We start from the raw sequence: 16,903 nt of genomic DNA on the forward strand, positions 1-16,903 counted from the left end.
TAAAAACTCCATGTGGTAGTTCATTCCTATAATCCCAGTTACACAGAAGGCATAAATAGGAGGATCACTGTCCAGAATACCCCAGGCAAAAACAGGAGACCCTGTCTTTAAGCTAAAAGTGCTGGGAGCATGTTGTAAGCAGAAGGAATAGCAAATAGCATTTGTGTTCTGTCTTAAGGAGGCCTCTCAGGTGATGACATACCTCATAGGAGCAGAGACTTTTCTTTGTTTCTTTTTGTTGTAGTTTCATTTCTTCACTTTCGTTTTGTGCTGCCCCCACCCCTGTACAGGAGGGATGAACTGAGGACCTCATGCTTTCTGCACTGGTGCTCTACCACTTGAGCCACTCCGAGAGCCCTTTTTATGTTGGTCGCTTTTGGGATAGGGCCTCCCTTTATGACCTTGATCCTCCTATTTGTGCTTTCTGCTAGCTGGGGTAACAGGTGGGCAGCACCACACCTAGCTGTTAGTTGAGATGGGGGCTCAAGAACTTTTTGCCTGGACTGGCAGGGAGCTGTAATCCTCTGATTTTCTTCCTCCCCAGTAGCTAGAATTAGAGGTGAAGCCACTGAGATGGCTTTTTTCTTTTCCTTTTTTTTTCTTTTCACCAGTCAAAAACATAAGATCCATTCTTTTTACCTTTTCCCATCACAATTACTTTGCCTACTTATTTGGTTTTAGTCAGTGGCTTTTTGAACTGCAACCCATAGTAAGAAAGGAAGATAAGTTTTACAGAAAAACCCAGTGTGTCTGTGTCTGAGTTTCTGCGTGTTTATGCGTTCACACATAAAATAACTGAAATAAGTGAAAGGTTAAATAAAAGTCATTCTGGTGTTTTCTGTCCCCAGCTATAGCATTAGGAAAAACTCCTCACAGCCTATGGATTGGTATCATAACACATGACTGTGTGAGCTAGAATTTGAAAAGTACTGGCTTGGAATATGTTCACATGCTAAATCAATTGACCACCCGTAAACTCTACTAGTGAATATGAAAGGCGTAGGTTTTCATGCTGACTGGCAGTAAGGTGACTGCCTTTGTCTGGTGTGGCATTCTTTGTGAAATGTGCATTGGGCAGGAAAAGAGGCGATGGGGTAGATAGGCATTTTATAATTTGTTAAAATAATTGTACTAGGACTTCATTTTATAAATCCTTAAACAGGATAGAGCCCAAGTCTGAGTCCCTATCTGTAGCCTGCTAGAGCTCGGAGTCTGAACAGTGTGGGAAAAAACTGATGTGTAGTGGCAAGAAATCCAGCTGCCTTCCGTGATGTCCTGGTAGTCAGTGGGCCAAGCTCAAGGAGGTTGGCACCTACGTGAAGGTATTTAGGAAAGAGTGGATTCACCAAGAGGCACCAAATCAGTCAGTCAGTAATAACTATCTAAGTAAATGTGAGAACACTGAAAAAGAAGATTTGTGTATCCTCACAACCTCTTAGTAATCAACTTCTGATATTAAAGTTGCTTGTAATGGGGGATCTGGCGCAAACTGCCTCTGGTATGAAGATGGCTGGTATGAATTATGTTAGACTTGAAATGAAGGGTGTCTACCAAAGTCATCATTAATCCAACAGGTATTTACTGCATGCTGAGTATGTCCCAAGTTCTCTTCACTCTAGAGATACCGAGGGAATAGATAAAAGCCTTGGTAAAGCTTATGTTCTAGGGAACATGTTGAAGATGGTTACTGGATTATAGCTAGTCCTCCGTTGGTGTGACTTTTCCTCTTGACAGAGCTAAGCTGTCAAGATTCTCAACCTGACTATGATGAAAGAACAAAGAGGGAAAGTGAGTTATCAAGTATTTCAAGGCTAACTTCTGTATTCAACCTTGAGAGAAAGAATCAGCCAACAACCGACTTCCCAAGTTGGTTTTTAAAATGTAAGGTGTCCATATGATTAATTAACGTTAATATGTGTCACCTACTAAATGAATTGCAGTCCTGTATAGAGAAGACCAAAACAGTCTCAAGTCTTAGGAACTTTGGAAGTGAGCTTCAAAAAGCAATGCAATTCTTTTAAATTAATAATAAATTAATGAGAGCATTCATTTAATTCTCTGCAATTGCATATCAGAGCCTGTGAACCAGCAACCTTTTGGTTTTAGTTTGTATATTTTCAATAACTTGAATTTAGAGTTATTTAACTTTTAAGCCTCAAGCTGAGAAATGCATCCTTAGCTAATTTAAAATTAAGATTTATTTTTGATAGCCTAAAGAATTCCTTTATTTCTTACATGCTGTATTTCTACTAAGCCTTATTTCTTCTCATGTCTATGATTACTACATTGTTACAAAAGGAAACTTAGGATTCCTTCTTGCTTGGCCATCAGTTAGAGAACTGGTTATAATCCTTACTGCTTTAAGTTTTTATTGTTGCATTTATTAAAGTCAAGCTGGTTAAATTACATATTTTATTATTTTAAAAACAATTTTATTCACCTAGTTGTGTGTAGATGACACAGGACAACTTATTTAAAACATAATCCTGTAGTGAATTTTTGTAATGACTAAACTATCCCTTGATTTATTGTTTTTGTTCATTTGAGTTTTTTATGTTTGGTTTGGTGAAAGTATACTAATAACATCAAATATTGAGCCTTTTCTGTAACAAAGATTTGTTGCTTATATAATGTTTTACAGAATGGATTTATCTCACTGTAATTACACTATTACATGACTTAAAAGTGTCTGATGATAGAATTAAGTGTGTAAATACTACAGTTACACAGTGTTCCTCCAGATGATTTCCAATGTTATTTCTCTTAATTTACTACTGATAGCTTGGATTATTGAAAAGGATCACTGAGAAAAACTAGATTCCAAATGGAAAGTTGTTTTGGATGGTGAGGTTCTGGTTATGTTTATCTGGCCTTATCTGACTTTTAGCCGTATAGGTATGAAGTTAGATTTGTAATTTCAAAGCAGTTTTATGACTAGCTTCCAAAACAATTTGAACAGAAAATGGTAAGTAATAGCTTCAGTTTCTATAAAAAATACAGTGGTAACTTAGTTCCAAATTAATCCTACATCCTCTTGAAAAACAGAGAGAGTTACAAGGAGAAGGGATTAAAAAACTCATGAACAAAAATTAACAAATAGAGAAACCAGTAGACTGCAAATCAAGATTAAATTACAAAAAGGACAAATTAAACTGTATGTATAGGTACAGACATATAGATACCTCACAGAATGTTTAGTAAAAGACAAAGAAGGTAGAAGTGTTGAGAAACAAAAGGAAATGGACTTAGAAATACAGAGCAGGATAACAAGGATTAGAGAGAAAATGGTAGCAATGGGAGACCAGCATGGACAGCTGCCAGCTGCGTAATTGGACGTCAGAGAAGCAGCATGGTGGCAAGATTATGTCTGGAGGCACCGGTAATGTCCACAGCTTCCAGAGGAACAAACTCCAAACCCTCAGTAAACCACTCAGCAGATGATTTAAGGATGAATTGAAGAAAGAATATAAGACTAGGTTTTTGCACATCTGCTGTGGGTACCTTTTGGTAAGATCAAGATACCGTCAAGAAAGCAGCAGATTAAAACTTACAGAAAACTTGTGAATGACTTAGAAAGATAATCCTGCTCACAATACTGGAGTATGCCATTAGGTAGGAGGAGTAAATTCTCATGTTCTATGGTACAGTAAAGTGACTGTAGTTTATAACAACTCACATAGTTCATGAAGAGCTAGAAAAGAGGGTTTGGAAGGCTCCAAACACAAAGAAATTATAATATTACTTTTTAAGCACAACTTGACTTACTGAAAAAAATCACTTCAATTTGAAGTAATTTAGATAGGAAAGTTGTCAAATTAAGTAGAGTTACTATTAACCCTTTACTTAACTTCCTCTGATGTTAACAGGTGTATAAGCATAATGCAGTTACTAAAACCAGGATAATAGCATGGATACAGTGCTACAATTTATAGACCTTACTGTAGTTTTGCCAGTAATAGCCTTTTGTGGTCCAGGAGTGAATCTGAGGTTCCACTTTAATTTAGTTGTCATGTCTTCTTAGTTTTTTCTAATCTTGGTAAGTCCTTGCCTTTCTGGATCTTGATGCTTTTGAAATGCCAGTAGTTTTTGTAGAATTTTTGAAATGCCAGTAGTTTGGGTTTTTCTGGTGCTTTCTTGTGATTGAAATTAAGCTTTTTTTTTTTTTCTTCCTTTTTTCAGACAGAGTCTGACTGTATATCCCAGGCTGGCCTCAAACTTGTGGTCCTTTTGTGTTATCCTCCCAAGTACTGGGATTACAAATGTACAGCACCACATCTGGTTTAAAGTTAGGCACGTTTAGCAAAAATACCACAAGACTGATGCTAGGTACTACATCCCAGTACCTCTATCTCTTATTGGTTGTCAGCTTTGATAACTTGGTTAAGGTGGTCTCTGACATATTTCTGTACTCCAAAGAACTGTTTTCCTTTTATCATTATTGTGTTAGGGAAGATACTTTTAGAGTTTGTAAATATCCTTATTCAGTTTTTTTTTCATCGTAGGGTTGGAGATCCAATCCAGGTCCTTGGGCATGCTAGGCAAGTGCTATACCACTGAACCACATCCTAGGTCTTTGACTTTTTGGAGACAGCATCTTGCTGTGTAGCCCAAGCTGGCCTTGACTAGCAGCCCTCCTGCTTTAGTCACTCTAGTGCTAGGCTTGAAGTTGTGTACCGCCATATCTAACTCATCCAGTTTTTGACCACAAGTTTTAGTCTCCTTCAGCGACTCTTCTTGCTCAGTGATTATAGTGGTGTTTGCATAACTGTGATGTGCTGTTTCCATTGTTGCTTTTATATCAGTTAATTGGAATTCTATTGTAAACTATCTCTTACTTACTCAAACCATACCACCCTGTTTTTTGTATTGTAGAATGAGCTGTGTAGGAGGCAGAATAATGGAAATGCTTTGGAAATAAACTACCTGAACTTACTTACAGTGGAAAAATAAAGTTAAACTGTTCACAAGTGATAGTCCAGGAAAGATCACTCTCTGTTCTAGTTTGTTTTGTTTCATCACTCAGAGCAAAATATTTTTCCACAAGCAGTAGTTTAGAATCTGACTTCTGTTAATTACATTTACTGTATTGAAAAGATCTACATTTAGTATTCATGTAAGTGCCAAACATTTAAATTTAGAAGAGCATGTATTTCTGTTTTCTAGGTGCTGGAGCAATCCTCATTCCTCATTTAGACATTGTGATTTCCTTTGTTGGAGCTGTGAGCAGCAGCACGTTGGCCCTGATCCTACCACCTCTGGTTGAAATCCTTATATTTTGAAAGGAGCATTACAACATATGGATGGTCCTGAAAAATACTTCTATAGCATACACTGGAGTTGTTGGCTTCTTGCTAGGTACATACATAACTGTTGAAGAAATTATTTATCCTAGTCCTAAGGTTGCATCTGGCACTCAACCAAGCCCTCCTCCAAATATGACTTCAACATGCTTAGCCTCTGGCTTGAGGTAGAAGAAGCAGAGCTCTGAGTCCTCTGTTAGTATCTCAGTTCTGAAAATTGTTAAAAGAAGAGCCAGAAAATACATCGCCGTTTCTTAAAAATAGTGCCGAGTACACTGTTGGGTTGGTAGAACATTCAGACTGGACAGTAAACTAACTCACAGCAGTGCTGTACCGTTAGAGACCCTTGGTTTTATGCATTAGGTATATAGTTTTTAAAAATTCATTTTTAAATTTCAAATATAAAAAAATTAAAGAATAAAAGCACTCTGTTATTCTTCATATAAACACTTTAACCCAAATTTACCTCTCTTCTCCCTGTGTTCTTCTTTTGCTGCCGAGTTGAGAAGGTACAGGATTTCAACTATAAGGGAATTAAATAAGGCTATATAAATATACAATTTCTCCAGACCATCCAAGTGAATTTCAAAGTAGAATTTATGTATAATATAAAGTGCATTTATTATGTTTTTATTAGATAAACAGTACTTATTATTAGCTGCAGCAAGTGTAGAAAACTCCAACTAACCATAATACAAGCATCAGAAAATCCTCCAACTCAGAATGATTTTAATGCTGCACTGTGATGGTAATTGTTGTTCATACCATTCGAGAAGCACTAGGCCAGATTCTGACTTAGTGTTTCAGTCAAATTTGACAGGCCTTTGAAGTTTATCCAGTACAACCTTCTTATTTGCCGTTGGAGGAAATAGTCTCAGAAAGGTGAAGTAACTTGTTCAAGACCACTCAGCCGTGAGATCAAGAAAACCTGATCTGATTCCCAGGCCAAGAATTTGTTTTTCACATCACATCGAAGAAGAATCAATTATGTTCTGTTTTAGTGTTGAGTCTATTTAATTCTGTTTGTAATAATTTTGCACTATGGCTTCATAAACCTCAGAAAGGAAAGAAGTAGTTGTCTTTGAAACAGAATGGAGATATTCATTGGTGTAACTGCTGGCTGGTAGAACAAGCCCAGTTACAGTGTTTATGACTTGAGTTCTCCTTGAGTTTCTTAACTTTCCTTGGTTTTGTAGGCAGAAAATAGTTATTTTGACAAAATATGTGATTTGTGGACTCTTTCCAACCTTGTGGCTTTCCTAACCACAGTCTTTTACTGATCTGGGTGTACAGGATAAAAGAACTATGAAATGCATGCTTAGGTTCTTTCCTAAACAACAACAAACTTTATTTTTTTTTAATTTAATTTTATTTTTTCATTTTTATTTTATTTATTTTTTTCTTTTATTATTCATATGTGCATACAAGGCTTGGGACATTTCTCCCCCCTGCCCCCACCCCCTCCCTTACCACCCACTCCGCCCCCTCCCTCTCCCCCCCCCACCCCCTCAATACCCATCAGAAACTATTTTGCCCTTATTTCTAATTTTGTTGTAGAGAGTATAAGCCATAATAGGAAGGAACAACAACCAACTTTCTAATAAATATTGAGACACTCCAGGCATCTTCCAGAGAAGTACCTGCTATCACTCCATATTTTTCAAGCACACAAATCTCATTTGATGGGGAAGCTGAAAAATTACTAAGCTTTTAAAGCATTCAGAATAGGATTGTCTCCTGATAATCTAAAAAGATTCACACTTTAAATCATGAACTTTTTAATCAGCTTGATATAGTATTCTAATATATAATTCTATGAGATGCCATTAAGCTCACTGTATATATTCTCTATTTTTGTATGTAAATGTTATTCAGGTATTTTTTTGCTTACATTATTAACTGTTCATCAAATATGAGCCTACAGATACATCAGAAGCTTTATTTTGGTACAAATTCATAAGAATACATTTTTGAACACATATTAGGTATTAATAATTGTCATAATTTTATATTAAATTTGTTACATTGAGCCTTTAGCACACTAGGAGAATGTGAAAGAGGTCATAGGAAAAGTAGTCTCCATTGTACTAAGGTTATATAGTGTTGAATCCAAGAATGAAGTAGACATTTAAAAATTTATAACTTGGTATAAAATGAGTTGAAATCATTACTTAATAGAAAGCAGTATTAGGTTTTGTCACCTGTCTTATATGGTATGGCTAGTCTGTGCACAGTTTTATCTTTGTACCTATTTATTTCCTTATGGAATTAAATGCAATTAAATTTTGAATAGTTTATCATAGCAATAAGTAATTGGTAAATTCAGTGCAAACACATCTTGAACATTATTGTCAAGGAGGCTTTCTTATTCAGTGAGAAGGCTGAATCAACATCCAGTATCAAAGTCACTCAGTTACAAAACCTTAAATACAAGAAAACAGTTGAAATGCAGAAAGGAAGAAAGGCTAAAAAAGGAGAAAGTTTTAATCCTTAACAAGAAACATTATTTAGAGGCAAAGTGTAAGTGCACTCTTACTAAGGACTTTTGACAATATTTTATCATTGGAGAATTTTTTCTCTGATACTTAGTTTTAATGAGTCTAACATCCTCTACAGATACTTTGATTCTGCCGGCTGTTGCTTTTGTTCTGAAGCCTGGAGAAATGAGAGCAATTACACCTGTCAAATTCCGTATCTGCCATCGTTTGATCCATCACATTGTCACTAAGATGACTTCAGCATTTCTCTGTTACCACCATGAAGACTCTTGTGAAAGGTGAACCTTGTCTGAGAGCCACCTGCGTGGGTGAGTGAAGAAAAGCTGTGTTACCTGTGATGAGCTGTCACAAACCAGTTCCCTCTGTTCCCTTACCCAAAAGAGTTGTCAGCATTCCAGTCAACTTGTTGGTGCACTGGTTCCCAGATTTGCTGTCAGAGGATCTTTTCCTCACATGGCCAGATTTCTTCACAATTCAGGAAATAAAAATTAGGGATTTTTTTTTGTTGTTGGTTAAAGACCAGTTTACATGGTATTTGCAAAAGGAAGCAAGTACTGTATTAGCAAATGCCACATTATGCTTTAGTTCTGCCTTATGGGATTCTTTATTAAAACCATTTCCAATTCTTTCAGACAACACAGTGCATTTTTACAAGCAGCTATGATAGTGTATGTGCTGTAAATTTTGTAACAGGGTTTGATTTTACTCAGTATTTTCATAATAGTTATTCTTCAAAGTACTGTAAGATGCTAAAGTTCTATGTAAATGCCATTTTTAGAGGTGGAAAAGCATAGGTCTTACCATACCTTAATGGTCACATCTCACGTCTTTGCCATAGAGTCAACACAGCATCTGAGTAGTGCATTTGTTTACTGACAGCATGTACCCTAAAAATGTCATCTTGTCCTCGCTTCTTATTCTTCATTTAAGAGGGAGGACATAGGAATAGAGCTATGGAAATAATAAATAAAATTATTTAAATAATACCAGTGGCTCAATAAAGACTGTCTGTTGAGAAACACAGTAACATCGTAAAAACGTGCAGTGTTGACAATGTAAAATAAGTTTTTAAAATGGGGTTTAAATTTTTTAATTTATTTTTACTTTTATTACTATTATTTTTTATAAAGACTTGCTAGGCAGGTGCTCTACCTCTTGAGCCATACTGCTAGCCCTTTGTTTGTCTGTTTGTTGTTAGATAGGGTCTTGCTTTTTTCTCTGGCTTGCCTGGGACCATAATCATCCTGCCTGTGTCTTCTGAGTAGCTGGGATTACAGATGTACACCACCAGGCCTGGCTGAAAAGTGGGTTTATTTTAGTCACTTTAATTCAACTAGCTTCCCCTTCCTAAGAAAACTGGAGAAAGTGATCTAATAGGTAAAATAGGGTATCTTCTAACACTAAATGGCTGAATGTAATAGTTAATACTTTGCCAGAATTGTTTCTTGTAATATGTGCTAGCCACACACCATTCTGAAACTGGTTAGTTTTGATCTAAGAGATTAAAAAATAGGATTAAGAAATGGTATTTATTGCCCTATGAATAGTAAAATGATAGAGTACTCTGATCCTTCATATTTCTTATTAAAATTGGCTACTTTGTACTTGCACATGTGCATACACACACATGAAATAGAAATACTAATTTGCTATTTAAACTAACCCAGCTGTATTGAACAGATCACTCTCAAACTACTGCATTGGAGTTTTCTTGCTGCGAGAAAAATATGTGTTTATACCCTGAATAAATCAGGCTATAGATTTTCATGGTTTTCAAAAATGGTTTTGTTAGTTTGACTGAAAACTAAATATCATTGAGCTTGAGTCAGTTCTTTCATTTTTCTTTGTAAAAGAATATGAAAAAGTCTGTACTGTAACTTTCCAGTTTTTAATAAAATACAATTATTTTGCTTGCAGTTATCTTTTGAATTTGTTTTTGTATGGTTAAATGCCATTGATAAATGCCTAAGTTGAAAATGGCACCAGTATAATCTCATAATAAATAATATTGTCATTCTTTATGGTTGATTCTTTGTCATGTTGGAAGTTGATGTCAAATATCTCTTAAGATTTAAGAGCAGAAGTTGACTAAGAAGGAGAGGACACCCTCAGAACTGTGATCTGAAATTCCTGTGGTGACTGCAGGGTTAGCATTCGTGATTTAATTTATCATTGTCTTAATTTCTATACATAGATCTAGTTTCAATTTTTTGCAGACTGCTAACCAGTTTTCTGGCAGTTTTTGTTGAAGAGGCTGCTATTTCTCCATCGTATATTTTTAGCGCCTTTGTCAAAGACAAGTTGGTTATAGTTGTGTGGCTTCATATCTGGGTCCTCTATTCTGTTCCACTGGTCTGCATGTCTGTTTTTGTGCCAGTACCATGCTGTTTTTATTGTTACTGCTTTGTAATATAGTTTGAAGTCAGGTATCGTGATACCTCCAGCATTGTTCTTTTGACTGAGTATTGCCTTGGCTATTTGTGGCCTCTTGTGTTTCCATATAAATTTAACAGTAGATTTTTCAATCTCTTTAATGAATGTCATTGGAATTTTGATGGGAATTGCATTAAACATGTAGATTACTTTTGGGAGTATGGACATTTTTACTATGTTGATTCTACCAATCCATGAGCATGGGCGATCTCTCCACTTTCTATAGTCTTCCTCAATCTCTTTCTTCAGAAGTGTATAGTTTTCCTTGTAGAGGTCCCTTCACATCTTTTGTTAGGTTTACACCTAGGTATTTGATTTTTTTGAGGCTATTGTAAATGGAATTGTTCTCATACATTCTTTTTCAGTTTGTTCATTATTAGTATATAGAAATGTTAATGATTTTTCTATGTTGATTTTATATCCTACCTTGTTGTAGCTATTGAAGATGTCTAGAAGCTTCTGAGTAGAGTTTTTTGGGTCTTTAAGGTATAGGATCATGTCGTCTGCAAATAGGGATATTTTGACAGTTTCTTTACCTATTTGTATTCCTTTTATTCCTTCTTCTTGCCTAATTGCTCTGGCTAGGAATTCCAGTACTAGGTTGAATAGGAGTGGAGATAATGGGCATCCTTGTCTAGTTCCTGATTTTAGAGGGAATGGTTTCAGTTTTTCTCTGTTAAGTATAATGCTGGCTGTAGGGTTGTCATATATAGCTTTTATAATGTTGAGGTACTTTCCTTCTATTCCTAGTTTTCTTAGAGCTTTTATCATGAAATGGTGTTGGATCTTATCAAAGGCTTTTTCTGCATCTATTGAGATGATCAAGTGGTTTTTGTCTTTGCTTCTGTTAATGTGGTTTATTACATTTATGGATTTTCGTATGTTGAACCACCCCTGCATTCCTGGGATGAAGCCTACTTGGTTGTGGTGAATATCTTTTTGATGTGTTGTTGAATTCGGTTTGCCATTATTTTGTTGACGATTTTTGCATCAGTGTTCATTAAGGAGATTGGCCTATCGTTCTCCTTTTTGGAGGTGTCTTTGCCTGGTTTTGGGATAAGTGTAATACTGGCTTCATAAAATGTGTTAGGCAATTTTACTTCCCTTTCTATTTTGTGGAACAGTTTAAGGAGGGTTGGTATCAGTTCTTCTTTAAAGGTCTGGTAGAATTCAGCAGAGAATCCATCAGGTCCTGGACTTTTCTTTTTGGGGAGACTCTTGATTGCTGCTTCAATTTAATTTTGTGTTATAGATCTATTCAGGTGATTAATTTCCTCTTGGTTCAGTTTTGGATGATCATATGTGTCTAGAAATCTGTCCATTTCTTTAAGATTTTCAAATTTATTTGAATATAGGTTCTCGAAGTAGTCTCTGATGATTTCCTGAACTTCCATGGTGTTTTTTATATAAGAATCTGAAAATAAAAATTAAGAAAACAATGCCATTTACAATAGACCTATGTACTAAAAACTATAAAATATTATTGATAGAAATTAAAGATCTAAGTGTACATGGATCAGAAGACTTAACATTTTAAAATGAGAATATTCTTCAAGTTGGTCCACAGATGCAATTCAATTCCTACCAAAATTTCAAGAAGATTGACATGCTCCTACACACCTGTAATCCCAGCACTGAGGTAAGGCAGGAGGATCACAAGTTTGAGGCCAGCCTGGGCTGCATAAAAATGACCCTGTCTCAAAAGAAAAAAAAACCAACAAAAACAAAAACCCCTCAACTATCTATCTTTCTTGCAGTAAGGAACACACTGATCCAAAAATTCATGTGGGAATGCAAGAAACCTAGAGGAGGCAAAGCAAGATGAAAAAGCTCTGGTTTCAAAATTTACTACAGTCAAGTGCCATGTGGGTGGCTCTTGTCTGGAATCCTAGCTTGTAGGAAGCAGAGATCAGTAGGATAGCCTTTGGAAACTAGCCTCTGGCAAATATTACCAGAGACCCTATCTTGAGAAAACCCATCACAAAAAAGGACTGGTGGAGTGGCTCAAGTCATAGGGTGCTTGCCTTTCAAGCATGAGTACCTGAGTTCAAACCCCAGTGACACACACATACACTTTACCACAAATCTTCCACGGTATTTTTATAAGGATAGACATACAAATAAATAGAAGACAACTGAGAGGTTAGAAGTAAGGTGTCATATTTATGGTGTTTCAGTAGGTGGAGGCAAGATAACTCAATGGAAAAAATAATCTTCAACAAACAGTCCTGAGAAATATGGACATCCACATTCAAAGTAATAAAACTGGACCCATAACTCATAACATTCACAAAAAATTAACTCAAAATGGATCAGAGATCTGAACTAACAGCTACAACTTTAAAACTGTGAGAAGGAAATAAGCCAATCTTTGTGACAATGGTTTCTTAGACGTGACACCCAAAGCACCTACAAAGAGTAGGTAAATTGGCTACATCAAAATTAAAAGCTTTTGAAAGAATCACTAGAGGTATCAACAGCGGCACATCTAAGAGAGTCATCAGCATGAAGACCCTCCTGCTGCACTCAGTAATCATGGCCTTTGGTGCTATGTGGCCACTATTGTTGCTATGGCAACCTTCTGTGCTGCAAACCAGGACAACAGCTGTGTGAATGTGATAAAAATGCTGCCTAGTGTTTTGCCAGAAACAAGAAAGCCTATACTAAGAGGTACCAGTTCTGTCCCAACCTGTGGTGCCCCTTCCTTCTACAAGCTTTGTTATTCAATGCTGAATCTCCTCTAACACACTCCCTCCCTCCTTCACAAGCTCTCTGGCAATAAAGAACACTGCTCTCCCATTCTAGTACAAGACAGGAGAGGAGCCCTGTCTTCCCCACCCAAAACAGAAGTCCAAAGCCGGGATCACGTCTCCCCTTTCTACCTTGGGAGGCCGGACATTTCCCCAGTTCCATTCCACTGTTCCACTCCATGTCCAATTTCCCACTTAGCATTAGAGCTACATACCTAGGGTTCTCTTCTGAATCATACAATTCATTTGTGACCATTTGTGTGTGTGTATACACATGCACCCTGTCCACTATTAATGTAAGAACATATGGGTATCACACCATACACTGTAGGGGTTTGAGAATCTGGAGCTAGGGACATAATGCAGTGGTAGCACTTGCCTGGCATGTCCAAAGCCCTGACATGGACAGAAATCCAAAAGTGTGACAATGTGCTCTATTGGCAAGGCTGTGTGGGAAACCAGCACACCATAGGTAGCTGGTGGGAGTGTGAAATGCCCACAGCAGGCAAATTGGCAATAGCCATTTAAGATAAAAATGTATTTTTTTAATTAAAAATTTTGGCCAGCCATGGGTGACACATGACAATAGTCCCAGCTATTGAGGAGCCTAAGGTGGGAGAATCATTTGAACCTGGAAGTTCACTACCAACCTGGGCAATAGAGGGCAATCCCACCTCAAAACAAACCATGCAACTTTTATAGTGCAAACCATACCATTGAGAAAATAAGTAAGAGTGCCTGCTCTCAGAACAAAATAATAAAAGGTCAAGAACCCAATTATAATCTGGGCAAGAGCAGATATGGTTAGCAGCTTCTAAGATGGCTCCCAACGATCCCCAACTTTTACATTCAAGCCCGGTGTTATCCTGTCCCTTGAGTATGGGCAGACTTACGATTTGTTTCTTTTAAAAAATATTTCCTAGGGCCAATGGGGTGACTTCAGGGGTAGAGTGCCTGCCTAGCAAGTATGAAGCCTTGAGTTCAAACCCCAGTGCCACCAAAAAGTAAATAAATAAAATATTTCCTTTTTAAAGCTTTTACATACAAAAAGCTATACACAATGAAATTTATTAAAAGTTGTTTAAAATGTGGGGGTGGTAAGAGAGTAATTGAGGGAGTGAATTTGATCAAAGTATGTTGCATGTATGCATGGTTATCACAATGAAACCTCTTTGTACAATTAATATACACTAATAAGAGAAAAATGTAAAAGAAAGCTATCCACAGCTAATGTGTACAACTTGATAAGTTCGGAGATAAGCATACACCCATGAAGCCATCACCAGAATCCTATGCCATAAGCTTATCTGCCCATGTCCAAAAGTTCTCTCCTCCCATCTTGATCATTTCTGTGCAAGTGTGTGGGGATTTGTTTCTAATGAATGCAGAATTTGGATGTCATTTCCAATACTAAGTTACATTCTGATTTGAAGACCTCTGCATACATCTTGCTTTTTTTCTTTTTCATTGACTTGTGTCATGGATAGATGAGATATCAATTGACTTGTTGAGCACTGCCCTACAGAGATGCCTTAAGTGGTAAGGTATTAAAGGTAACGGGTTTGGGGAAACTGAGGACCTCAGTCCAAAGACCCACAAAGAACTGAGTCATGTTGACCTGCTGCACATGAACGAGCTGAGAACAGGATTTTCCTCGGCTGAGACCACACACCATACTCTGACACCTTGACTACAGACTTGTGAGACACTGAGCCACAGGTGTATTTCTATTCCAGACACACATAAACTGTGAGGTAATAAATGCTTGCTGTTTTAACCTTGAGCAAAGGATCTGAATAAACATTTCAAAGAAGATATACAAATAGCCAATAAACAAGATGGTGGATGAAAGGAACCCAACCCTAGCATCTCCAGGGAAGTAGCTGGAGAACAGTTACCTTAGAAGGTGGGTGACAGCAGGAAGACATTGAGGTTTCAGGATCAAATAGAACCAGATTTTAAAAAGGAAGACAGCTTTGGTAAGCAGAACAGAAGGAGAGACGGACCACTCCACTGCAGGTAGAGAGCCCTGTGTGAAACATGGAGTGTGGGCAGCTGCAAAGAATAGGAATTGAGCCAAAAGAACAAATAGACCAAAACTTCAAAAAGCATGCACTGTGGTTTCAGCTGTAAACAGATGGAATTTCATTTTTTAAAAAAAGAGGGGGGAATAGTAGAACTGGGAAAGACAGCATCCACAAGTGGTTTGAGCAGAAGTGTCATGGCACAGAGGAGTAGAGAGTAAACAAAGAAAAAATAAGAGACTTAGAAAACATAACAATGAACATCAAGAAGGATACTGGAATCTGCAAAGCATTTAGGCACCAGGAAAATTCTCTGTTTTCTGAATTCAATCTCAGATCACTGGTGGGAAGCCATTGTGTAAGGAGCCTGATCCAGCAATTGATATTAGAGATTAGAAGTCTGCATCATCTGGTCTATGTGAACACACAGCAAGGGCTGGGAACCCTTTCTTGTTGTCTTTGTTTTTATACACTTTTTCTCCTTTCCTTGCTTTTATAGTTATGTTACTTCTACATTTAAAGATTTCTTTGATTTGTTCATCCAGTTTTTTTTTTTTTTTTTTTTTTTGGTGGGACTGGGGCCTTGGACTCAAGACCTTGCAGTTGCTAGACAAGTGCTTTATTACTTGATGCATGCCCCTAGCTCTTTTTGCTTTATTTTCAGATAGGTTCTCATGGTTTTTGCCAAGGGCTGGCCTTGGACCACCATCTTCTTACCTGTGCCTCCAATTGGGATTACAGAAATGAGCCACAATACTTACTTTGTTTGTTGAAATGAGTCTTGCAAACTTTGCCTAGGCTGGTCTCAAACAGCAATCCTTCCAATCTCTGCATCTCAATTAGATGGAATTACAGGTGTATCCCACCATGGCTGGCCTTTGTTGGTTCACCTTTTTTCTGTCTTTGAGATAGTCTCTCCCCATAGGGTACAAGCTGGCCTAGGTTTGTGATCTCCTTGCCTCTGCCTCACAAGTGTAGGGGTTGAAGCCAACTTGTCTTGTAATATTCAATATTTTTATCTTCCTTTCTTCCTCCTTTCTCCCTCCCCATTGTTTTCAGCTGGGTGTTTGATTGCTGTGTCTTTTTTTTTTAAATTTCTCATCCGCCCCCGCCAAATTACATCTTTAACCAGATCTCTATTCTCTTCTTCTTTCTCATTCCTCCCTTCTATTTACTTCAGCTTCTTCTTCCATTTTTATACCTGTTTATATTCTCTAACTATTCACTAGTATAATTCTTCCTGTTTTATTTCCATTCCTACCCTAAATTAACTACTATCATCTTAACTTATATAGTGTTACCTTTGCTTCTTATTCTGTCAAAGTTACTGGAGTTCTGGTGGTAATTGTTCTTAACTAGTTATTAGTGTTCTTCCATATTATCACATACCCAGTCACTTCTGCAGCTAGTTTTCTTCTCAGAGTGGTGCTAGAGTGCCATAAGTTTGTTGGGTAAGTGTTTGGCTACTTAGATGAACTCTCAGTCTAGTGGTGAGAAACAACGGCTCACCCGTCACTACCCAGTCCTGCATGAACATTGCAAATACTTCAACTGAAAGAACAAAGAATATAAAACATCCAATCAGTGATGTGGCCACAGACAAATTAGATTAAAAAGCCAAACCATTTGTTGCCTGCAAGAATTGTACCTCACTGGCAAAGACAAACAACTTTAAAGTAAAAAAGATGGAAAAGGATTTTTCAAAACAAATGGGACCAGAAAACAAGAAGGAGGAGCTATACTCATATATGACAAAGCAGATTTCAATCCAGAATTACTCAGAAAACACAAAAAAGTCATTTCATCCTGATAAGGGGAACAATCCATCAAGAGGTTATAGCAATTGTAAATATACATATATTTACAATTTGTATATAATTATATATATTGATGCTTGA

General features: G+C 37.0%; 1 long non-coding RNA gene across 1 annotated transcript; it reads right to left on the reverse strand.

Annotated features, from left to right (window-relative positions):
• Positions 1–7,219: 7,219 nt before the first annotated feature.
• On the reverse strand, positions 7,220–16,903 carry LOC141413814 (uncharacterized). Its single transcript, XR_012438767.1, has 2 exons — positions 16,395–16,903; positions 7,220–11,645 (listed from the first exon to the last, which is right to left on the reverse strand). It is a non-coding gene; the product is annotated as an uncharacterized lncRNA (long non-coding RNA).

Source organism: Castor canadensis, chromosome 1 (genome assembly GCF_047511655.1).
Source record: "Castor canadensis chromosome 1, mCasCan1.hap1v2, whole genome shotgun sequence".
Taxonomy (NCBI): Eukaryota; Metazoa; Chordata; class Mammalia; order Rodentia; family Castoridae; genus Castor; species Castor canadensis.